Source organism: Malaclemys terrapin, chromosome 23, assembly GCF_027887155.1.
Source record: "Malaclemys terrapin pileata isolate rMalTer1 chromosome 23, rMalTer1.hap1, whole genome shotgun sequence".
NCBI lineage: Eukaryota > Metazoa > Chordata > Testudines > Emydidae > Malaclemys > Malaclemys terrapin.
This window is the reverse complement of record NC_071527.1, coordinates 2,682,228-2,690,461: the sequence shown is the minus strand read 5'-3', so window position 1 is coordinate 2,690,461 and position 8,234 is coordinate 2,682,228.

The window sequence follows — 8,234 nt, the reverse complement described above, 5'->3', positions numbered from 1 at the left end:
GGGACCCACTGTGGCTCCTTCTCGTCTGACCTCCTGCACAGCACAGGCCCGGGGGGGGGGGTCCCCGAAATAATACCGGCCCCGGGGGCAACCAGCCCAAAGACTCAGTAGCCGCTGGGCCGGGGGTGCCACGGTGTCTGGGGCGTTGCAGAAGTGGTTGGGGTTGGGGTTGGGGTTGGGGTTGGGGTGGGGGTTGCCCTGGTTTCGGCTTTAGGAGGGTCGCGGGGAGAAACCAGCGTCCAGCCTCCCCCGCCGCCGCGCCAGGCGCTGCACGCACCCAGCAGCGGGAAGTTGGACCTTGCCCAGGCCCGGCGGCAGGGTGCGAAGGCCCAGGCTGGCATTCGGGGTGCTGGGCCCGACGTCCTGTCTCTGGCTGTCTGGCCCGCGCTACTCGGGGAACAGCCCCCCCGGGCAGGCCCAGACCCCTGTTCCAGCCGGCCCCCCACGTGAGCCCAGCCCCTTGCCCCAATTCCTGGCAGGCCTTGGGGCCAGCACTGACTGGCAGGGGAGAGCGCCCCCTACTGAGACTACCACTCATCTCCCAGCCATGTCTGGGCAGGGCTGTCACCTGGGGCCTGGTGAGGGGCGGGTGGGTGCAGACCAGCACCCCATGGTGGCCAACACTGCGGGGGTTAGACAGAGGGTAGCCCCAGCCTGGGGGAGGGGCATGGTCTCCAGCTGGGGGGGATATTCCTGGCAGGAACGGGGTCACCCTGGGGCCACCCCCACCCTAGGAGCTGTGCGAGCCGGTCTCAGCGTCGCCCCCTCTGGGCTGGGTCATGCCACGCTGCCCTCACTGGGTGTTACCTTGTGTGTCTTTCACATGAGTCACCGAGGGATGGGGAGCGCTCCGGGGCCATGGGGCTCCCTGCTCTCCGTAGCCGGGGATCACGAGGCCCCACCCAGGCCCAGCGACATGTGGGGGGGGGACACCCGGATCAGGATGGGGACAGACTTAACCCTTCCCGTGCTGTGCGGCACACGGGAAGCTGGAGTCCCAGCCATGCACCCGGCTGTTCCCAGTCCAGAGCTCCCATACCACCCCTTCCTCTCTCCCCCCCTCATCTGGGGCAGGGGTTCAGACTGGGGCTGCTGGGCATGGCCAGAACACGCACTTGTGGGGCCTGGCCTGGAAAATCTGGCCGTGGCATCTCTCTGCAGCTGTGACGTCAGGATGGCCCAAGCTGAGAGGACTGGCTGGAGCGGGGGGGGGGGGGGGCAGGGAGTGGGGCACGGGGCCTTTCCCCTAGGGGGTGCCAGCTCTGATCCGGCCCCAGGGTGGGCACTGGCTGGCTTGTGGGGAGGGAGCAGGGAATGGGACATGGGCCCTTTCCCCTCTAGGGTGGGCCGGCCCCAAGGCAGCTGGCCTAGGAGGTGCGGAATTGGGTGCCGATCACACTGAAATTCTGGGAGAACTGAGACAAATCAGCAGCCCCCTGCCCATCTTCACCCTGGAGCAAGCTGGCCCCCAGTCCACACCCATCTGTGCTCGCTGGGAGATCCTGGGCGGGGGAGGCAGGCTGGGAGAGCCCCGGTTGGGGGGTGCAGAACAGAACCCAAAGGGCTCCCCCCCAGAACAGGGCACCCACCCCAGCTCCTTGCACCTGGAGGAGTTTATGGGCTCGGGGTGAGGTTTCATGGGCAGTTGATTCTAGGTATTTGGGGCTGGATGCCCCCCCCCCAGGGTCTCTCCTGCAGGTGGGGGATCTCTGAGGTCACTGCAGGGTGGGCCAGCACCTGGAGGTGAGACAAGCACCACTCCAAGTGGAGGGGATGTGGAACCCAGCTCCAGGGCTGGAACAAACAAAGGGCCCAGCTGCGGATGCTGCTCTGGGGGGTGGGGAGCCCTGGGGAGGGAGCAGCCGGGTCCCAGGGGAGTTGAGCTGCAGAGAAGAGAGGCTATTAGAGCCAGATGCCTGGCAGGGTGAGCTGGGAAGGAGAGAGAGAAAAGTATGGAGGGAGGGAGAGGTGGATATGGAGGAATAGACAGATGGATGGAAAGCTTTCCCCCAAGGGCAGGGAATCAGAAACCCTTATCTGACAGATGAGGAAACTGAGGCATGGAGAGGACAGGGAGAGTGGCTCCCCAAGCCCATCCAGTGAGTCAGTGACAGAAGGGTCATGATAATTAATGGAGAGATCCTATCTCCTAGAACTGGAAGGGACCCTGAAAGGTCATTGAATCCAGCCCCCTGCCTTCACTAGCAGGACCAAGTACTGATTTTTGCCCCAGATCCCTAAGTGGCCCCCTCAAGGATTGAACTCACAGCCCTGGCTTTAGCAGGCCAATGCTCAAACCACTGAGATAGCCCTCCCTCCACTCTAAGCACTAGGTCACAGGATAGAACAAGAAGCAATGGGCTTAAACTGCAGCAAGGGAGGTCTAGGTTGGACATTAGGAAAAAGTTCCTAACTGTCAGGGTGGTTAAACACTGGAATAAATTGCCTAGGGAGGTTGTGGAATCTCCATCTCTGGAGATATTTAAGAGTAGGTTAGATAAATGTCTATCAGGGATGGGCTAGACGGTATTTGGTCCTGCCGTGCGGGCAGGGGACTGGACTCGATGACCTCTCAAGGTCCCTTCCAGTCCTAGAATCTATGAATCTCCCCGCTATGGGGGTGACAGCCGCCGCCTCCTCTCGCTCTGGGGAGTTTGGGGGGCCCGGGCCTAGGACCATCCCCAGTTAGTCACAGACGCCTCCTGCAGGGTAACCAATCTCCAGCCCAGGCCACCAGGGACTAGATCCCAGGCCGGGATTTCCCTGCAGCTGCGGCAGGTGAAAGGCCAGGGACCCACCCAGTCTGCAGCAGAGGCAGGTAGCGGCTCTGCCCCTCCCTCCCGAGGAGCGAGGAGGAAAACCTGGCCTGGAGTCGGAGGGTGGGCTCACGCCCCCAGAGCGGAGCTGGGATGCCTTGGGGCTTGGAGGACAGACAGATCGGGTGTGGGAGACAGGAGAACGCCCATGGGGCAGAACGGGCCAGGAGGTGGTGCTACGAAATTGGGCCTTGGAAACAAAGCAACTCAGCAAAATGCATGCAAATGTATGCGCCTGTTAGACCATGCCCCTCGTTGTGGCCCTCTCAGGCCCCCAACGTTGGAGCATCCCCCCACCACCAACCCAGGTGGGAGGGCAGGACTGTCTGCCCCTTCCCTGGCTAGGCCCCAGGAAGATGGCGCAAGGGGTGGGGGGCTGGCTGGGGTCAGTGGCGCATTCCTGGGCTCCCCACGCAGCTGGCCGGAGCCGGGAAACCGGATCTCCCCACACACACCAGGCCGGACCCTGAGCCAACGGCCAGATTGTTTGTGAATTCCTCGCATAGCTCCCGGGCGAGGGGGGCTGGGAAGAGGAAGGTGCTGACGTGAGATCCCGGGAGGCCCCCTAAGGGGAGGTGGGATGGGGAGCCCCCCCCAACACAGAATGCCGGGATGCCCAGTTCCCTGTCCCCAGTTGCCCCCCCCCAAAATGAGGCCTGGCCTGCTTTCTGGGATGCAGGGGGGGTGCATTAAACCCCATCAGGGCTGCATAGGGTCACACCCACCCCAGCCTTAGCGCAAGAGCCAATGGTGGGGGAGGCCACGTGGTCCCTGGGCTGCTCCAGTCCTCAGGCGAAGCCGGGGGTTCCCCAAATGGCCTGACAAAGTGGGGGAGGCGCTGGATCTATTTGCAACAGGGGCCGCAAAGATCAAACCCAATTGGTCCTCAAACTGATGGCAGATTTGGGGGGGGAATGGGGACTCTGGGGGGGAGTCAGGCGCTCCGCTCCAATCTGCAGAGGGGCGGGCGATGGAGCCGGGGCAGCAGCAGGTGCCTCGTTGTGGGGGGCTCGGGCTCTGGGACCCAGCTGGGAGGAAACAGGCCGGAGTGGCCTCTGCTGTCGTCATGGCCTCCAGGTTTTGCAGCCGTTGGGCCGCGCTCCCTGCAGATGTGCTGGAGGCCGGCCAGCCATTCAGCAGGGGCCTGGCCAGGCAGGGAACATGTGGCCAGAGTGCGGGCTGAGCTCCAGCAAGGCCAATCAGCTACAAACAGGGGGGACGGGGACGGGGACGTGCTCTGCAGTGTTCCCCTCTGGCTGAGGCGGGGAACTGCCCTGACGGGCACCCCTGGGCTTACCCATGTCTTGGGGGGGGGGTTACCGTGGGAATCTCCGGGCTACAGCAGGGTCAAACAAATCCCCCTCCACCCAGCCCCGAACTCCCCCTGCACGGCCTCCCCTGATGGGATGGGGGCCCATTGACACACGCCCTGTCGGGGGCCCAGAGCCGGGATTGCAGCCTGAGTCCATTCCAGATGGGTGCATTATGGGCAGGATTCCAGTCCAGGATTTCCCTGCCACCATTCCAGGCGGAGCCTAGAAGGCAAACTCCACCCCCCTCCTGAGCCCGTAAATTCTCTTAGAAACGGGAGGGGGGAAAGACCCGAACTGGATCCCCGCAGCCAGCTGGAATGGATTCCGCAGGCCCATGCCAAAGGAGCCTAGGACATCATTTCTGTTCTGTGAATGTGCTCACCCGGCATCAGGAGAGGCAGTGCTGGCCAGTGGGTAGGGCATTAGATTAGGCCTCAGGACTCCCGGGTTCTATTCCCAGAGCTACCACTAAGGGTGTCATCCCTCCTGTGCCTGTTTCCCCCCTCTGTATCAAATTCTTGCCCCCCCCATACCTTCCCTGTCATCACTCAATGCTGGACATGGTGACAGCAGGGTTAAAACGGCACCCTTCTGCTCCAGGAACCCAGGCCCCAGCACCTGAGCTAGCGGAGAATCTCCATTAGTTGATAGCAGTATAGGGCTTATGACACACACTTGCGCTGCTCTGATAATATCCAGCAGAGGGCAGTGACCCTCGATCGCTACAGTACATCCCCATCTCCCTGCGAGGCTGGGTTAGCTCATGTTAGGAAACAAGCTGTGCTGTACAAATGTTCACCAGCCCTGCCCTCTGGGCATCCCCAACCCAGAACACCTGGGTCCCTAGGCCGGGCAGTGAAACCAGATAAAGCAGGTGAGTTCCTCCTTTCCCCTAAGGTGGCATAACCCAGCTGCTCTGCCCGGCTCTGTGGTGCCAACCTGGTGGAGCAGAGCGCTGGGCGTGGGCAGGATGGCATCCCGTTCTCATACGGGCATTGTTCCCCCAGCCAGCAAGATGCACCATGGCTCAGAAATTACTTCCCGGGCCCGTGGGGCATCCTGATTCCTTTCTTGGGGGTGGGGTGAGCGGTGCTACCCAGGTGGAGAGAGGGACAGCTCCACGGCGCCATGATCCCACCCCAAATCCTCTGCAGAACTGCTCCCTCCTGCCTGCAACCCAAGGGACACCAGCCTCTGGGCATTGAAATGAAGGAGGAATGCTGCCACCTAGTGGGGTGTCAAGGTACGCCCCACCTGGGCAGTAGGTGACATGAGAACGGCCAGACTGGGTCAGACCAAAGGTCCATTTAGCCCAGTGATCTGTCTGTCGACAGTGGCCAGTGCCAGGGGCCCCCCGAGGGGATGAACAGAGCAGGGAATCCTCAAGTGATCCATCCCCTGTTGTCCATTCCCAGCTTCTGGCAAACAGAGGCCAGGGACCCCATCCCTGTCCATCCTGGCTAATAGCCATTGATGGACCTGTCCTCCATGAATGTAGGTAGTTCTTTTTTGAACCCTGTGATAGTCTTGGCCTTCACAACATCCTCTAGCAAGGAGTTCCACAGGTTGACTATGCGTTGTGTGAAAAAATACTTCCTTTTCTTTGTTTTAAACCTGATGCCTATTCATTTCATTTGGTGGCCCCTAGTTCTTGTATTATGAGAAGGAGTAAATAACACTTCCTTATTTACTTTCTCCACAGCAGTCATGATTTTATAGCCCTCTCTCATATCTCCCCTTAGTCGTCTCTTTTCCAAGCAGAAAAGTCCCAGTCTGATTAATCTCTCCTCATACGGCAGCCATTCCATACCCCTAGTCATTTCTGTTGCCCTTTTCTGAACCTTTCCCAATTCCATTAGATCTTTTTTGAGACGGGACGACCACATCTGCAGGCCGTATTCACGATGTGGGCATCCCATGGATTTATAACAGCCAGCGCATGGGGCTGCGTCCCTGACCATTGTGGCTAATAGCCACTGGGGTGCCTCTCCTCCACGAACGGAGCTCATTCTTTTTTGAACCCAGTTGTACTTTCGGCCTTCGCAACATCCCTTGGCAAGAAGTTCCACAGGCTGATCGTGCGTGGGGTGAAGGAGCTTTAAACCTGCTGCCTCTGGTGCGTGATGGGACCCACCTCCCATGATGCAAAAGGCTCTGTAAAAATCAACAGGGTTTTAGTTCCCCTAAGGAGACCCAAGAGTGGCAAATTAATCCGCAGACCCCTGACTATCGGGTGGGTGAGGGGATGTTAGGTCTCAGCCGCTAAACCAGAACCTGCCCCTCTGCAATGGGACTGCATGTCTGACGAGAACCAAAATCCCTAAGGGAAGGAAAGATGATCCTGTGGCAAAGGCACTGAACTAAGCACCAGGACTCCTGGGTTCTATTCCCCGTCTGTGCCCTTTCTTGGGTGGGGGTAATTCCTGACCTCCCTTGGCAGGGTGAGGACAGGGACCACGGCCGTGCAGCGCCAAGCAAGCCTTCGCCTCTTCTCTTCCGCCTCCCCCTCGAAGCATCAAATTCACCCTCCAAACTGAAAGATCAAACAGGCTGGGTCTGAAATGCGCACCGGCCGGCTGGCCACCTGGGCTGGTTTACTGGCTAGCTTGTATTGATGCAATCAATATTTACGTGCGCATGAACCAGGGGGCGTTTCAGAGCGGCCCGGAACCGTCAGCTGCTAAGGTTAGAAAACCAACATCTGTTTCCCATTAAACACACCAGGCCCAAGCCAGACGGCCACACATTTTTTACCCATGTGTTGTTACTCTGTGTTGTGCCCGGGTCATGGCCAGGGGGGAGGGCGTCACTCCTCAGGTGATGACACACAACTAGAACGGAGGAGAAGCTTGGAAAAGCTGCAGTGGTTTGTTATTGTAGGGTTGCAGGAACCGCTCCACTAGACCCAGAGTGATTTGCCCCCTGGATTCCTTACCCCTGGTCCATCTGCACCAGTATCCTGCCTCAGACAGCCGCCAGAGCCGGATGTGGGATAATCAAGCCTCTGTGAAGGTCTCATTCTAACCTCTAGGAGATTGTTTTTAATTCCAGAGCGTGAGGTTTGATCTCCCTTCCAAAAATCTGTGTTAGCATCAGCTTTTCTAACTCTGGCTATTCCCGTCCTCCCTAGAAACATCGCACCCCCCCCCTTTTAGTCTTGCTAAATTCTTGACTCCATGGTATCATGTGGCAGAGAGTTCCACAGGCTAATTCCTGATTTGCCCAAAGGCAGGTCTCCCAAGCCCCCATCCAGGGCTCTAGCCACTAGGCCATGATGCCACCACAAACTAAAATGCCTTTAAGTCTGTCTCTCTATCCCTTATTCCCCACTTCGGATAACAACACGTTGGGAAGCCGATGGCCTGGGGTTTTTTCCTTTGCTTGGATCAGAGTTTTACAGGCACGAATTTCCAAACTGCCCCCCTCGAGAGAGGTCAGCACCGCTCCTGAGATCCGATCCACTCTCCATGGACCCATTTGCAGAATTGGGGCTTCACCTGGGAACACTCCAGGCTGGAGGTGAGAGGGGGGTCACATGTTGGTGTCAAGGCTCAGAGGTTGGCCGGGCAGCTGGGGGGCTCTGGCCACACCTTGGCATGCTGTCTCCTCCACCTGGCTGCACGCACCCGCTGTCTTATCTTATGCCAGGCCCTGGAATATGCTGTTCAAACAGTTTCACTTTTGTTTCTACTGCCTGTCCCTCACATTTATCTCCAGACTTCTTCTCCTTGTCCAGATCTATTCCACCCCCAACAATCTTCTAGTCATTGAACTTTTTGAAACTTTGCACTTTTAGAGAGGTAAGGGATTGACTCTGTGTACACAAATATGCAGAGGGACAATAGAGCTGAGGTCTGTCATTTCTTACCTCTATATATTATTTATTTAAAATTTTTTTTGCTGTTAACAAGCATGTTGCCTCTGGAGACACAAATCCACAGGTTGAGAACTGCAAAACTAATCATCTCTGATGGTATCTTCTAGACTGAGCCCTGAGTCCCATTGGGTAAATCGAAAGATTAACCTCAATCTATACAGAAGCCCCTGGAACCCTGTAAGATCGGGTCCCTAATCCATGAACTGTTGGGACTCATTTACAAAACTT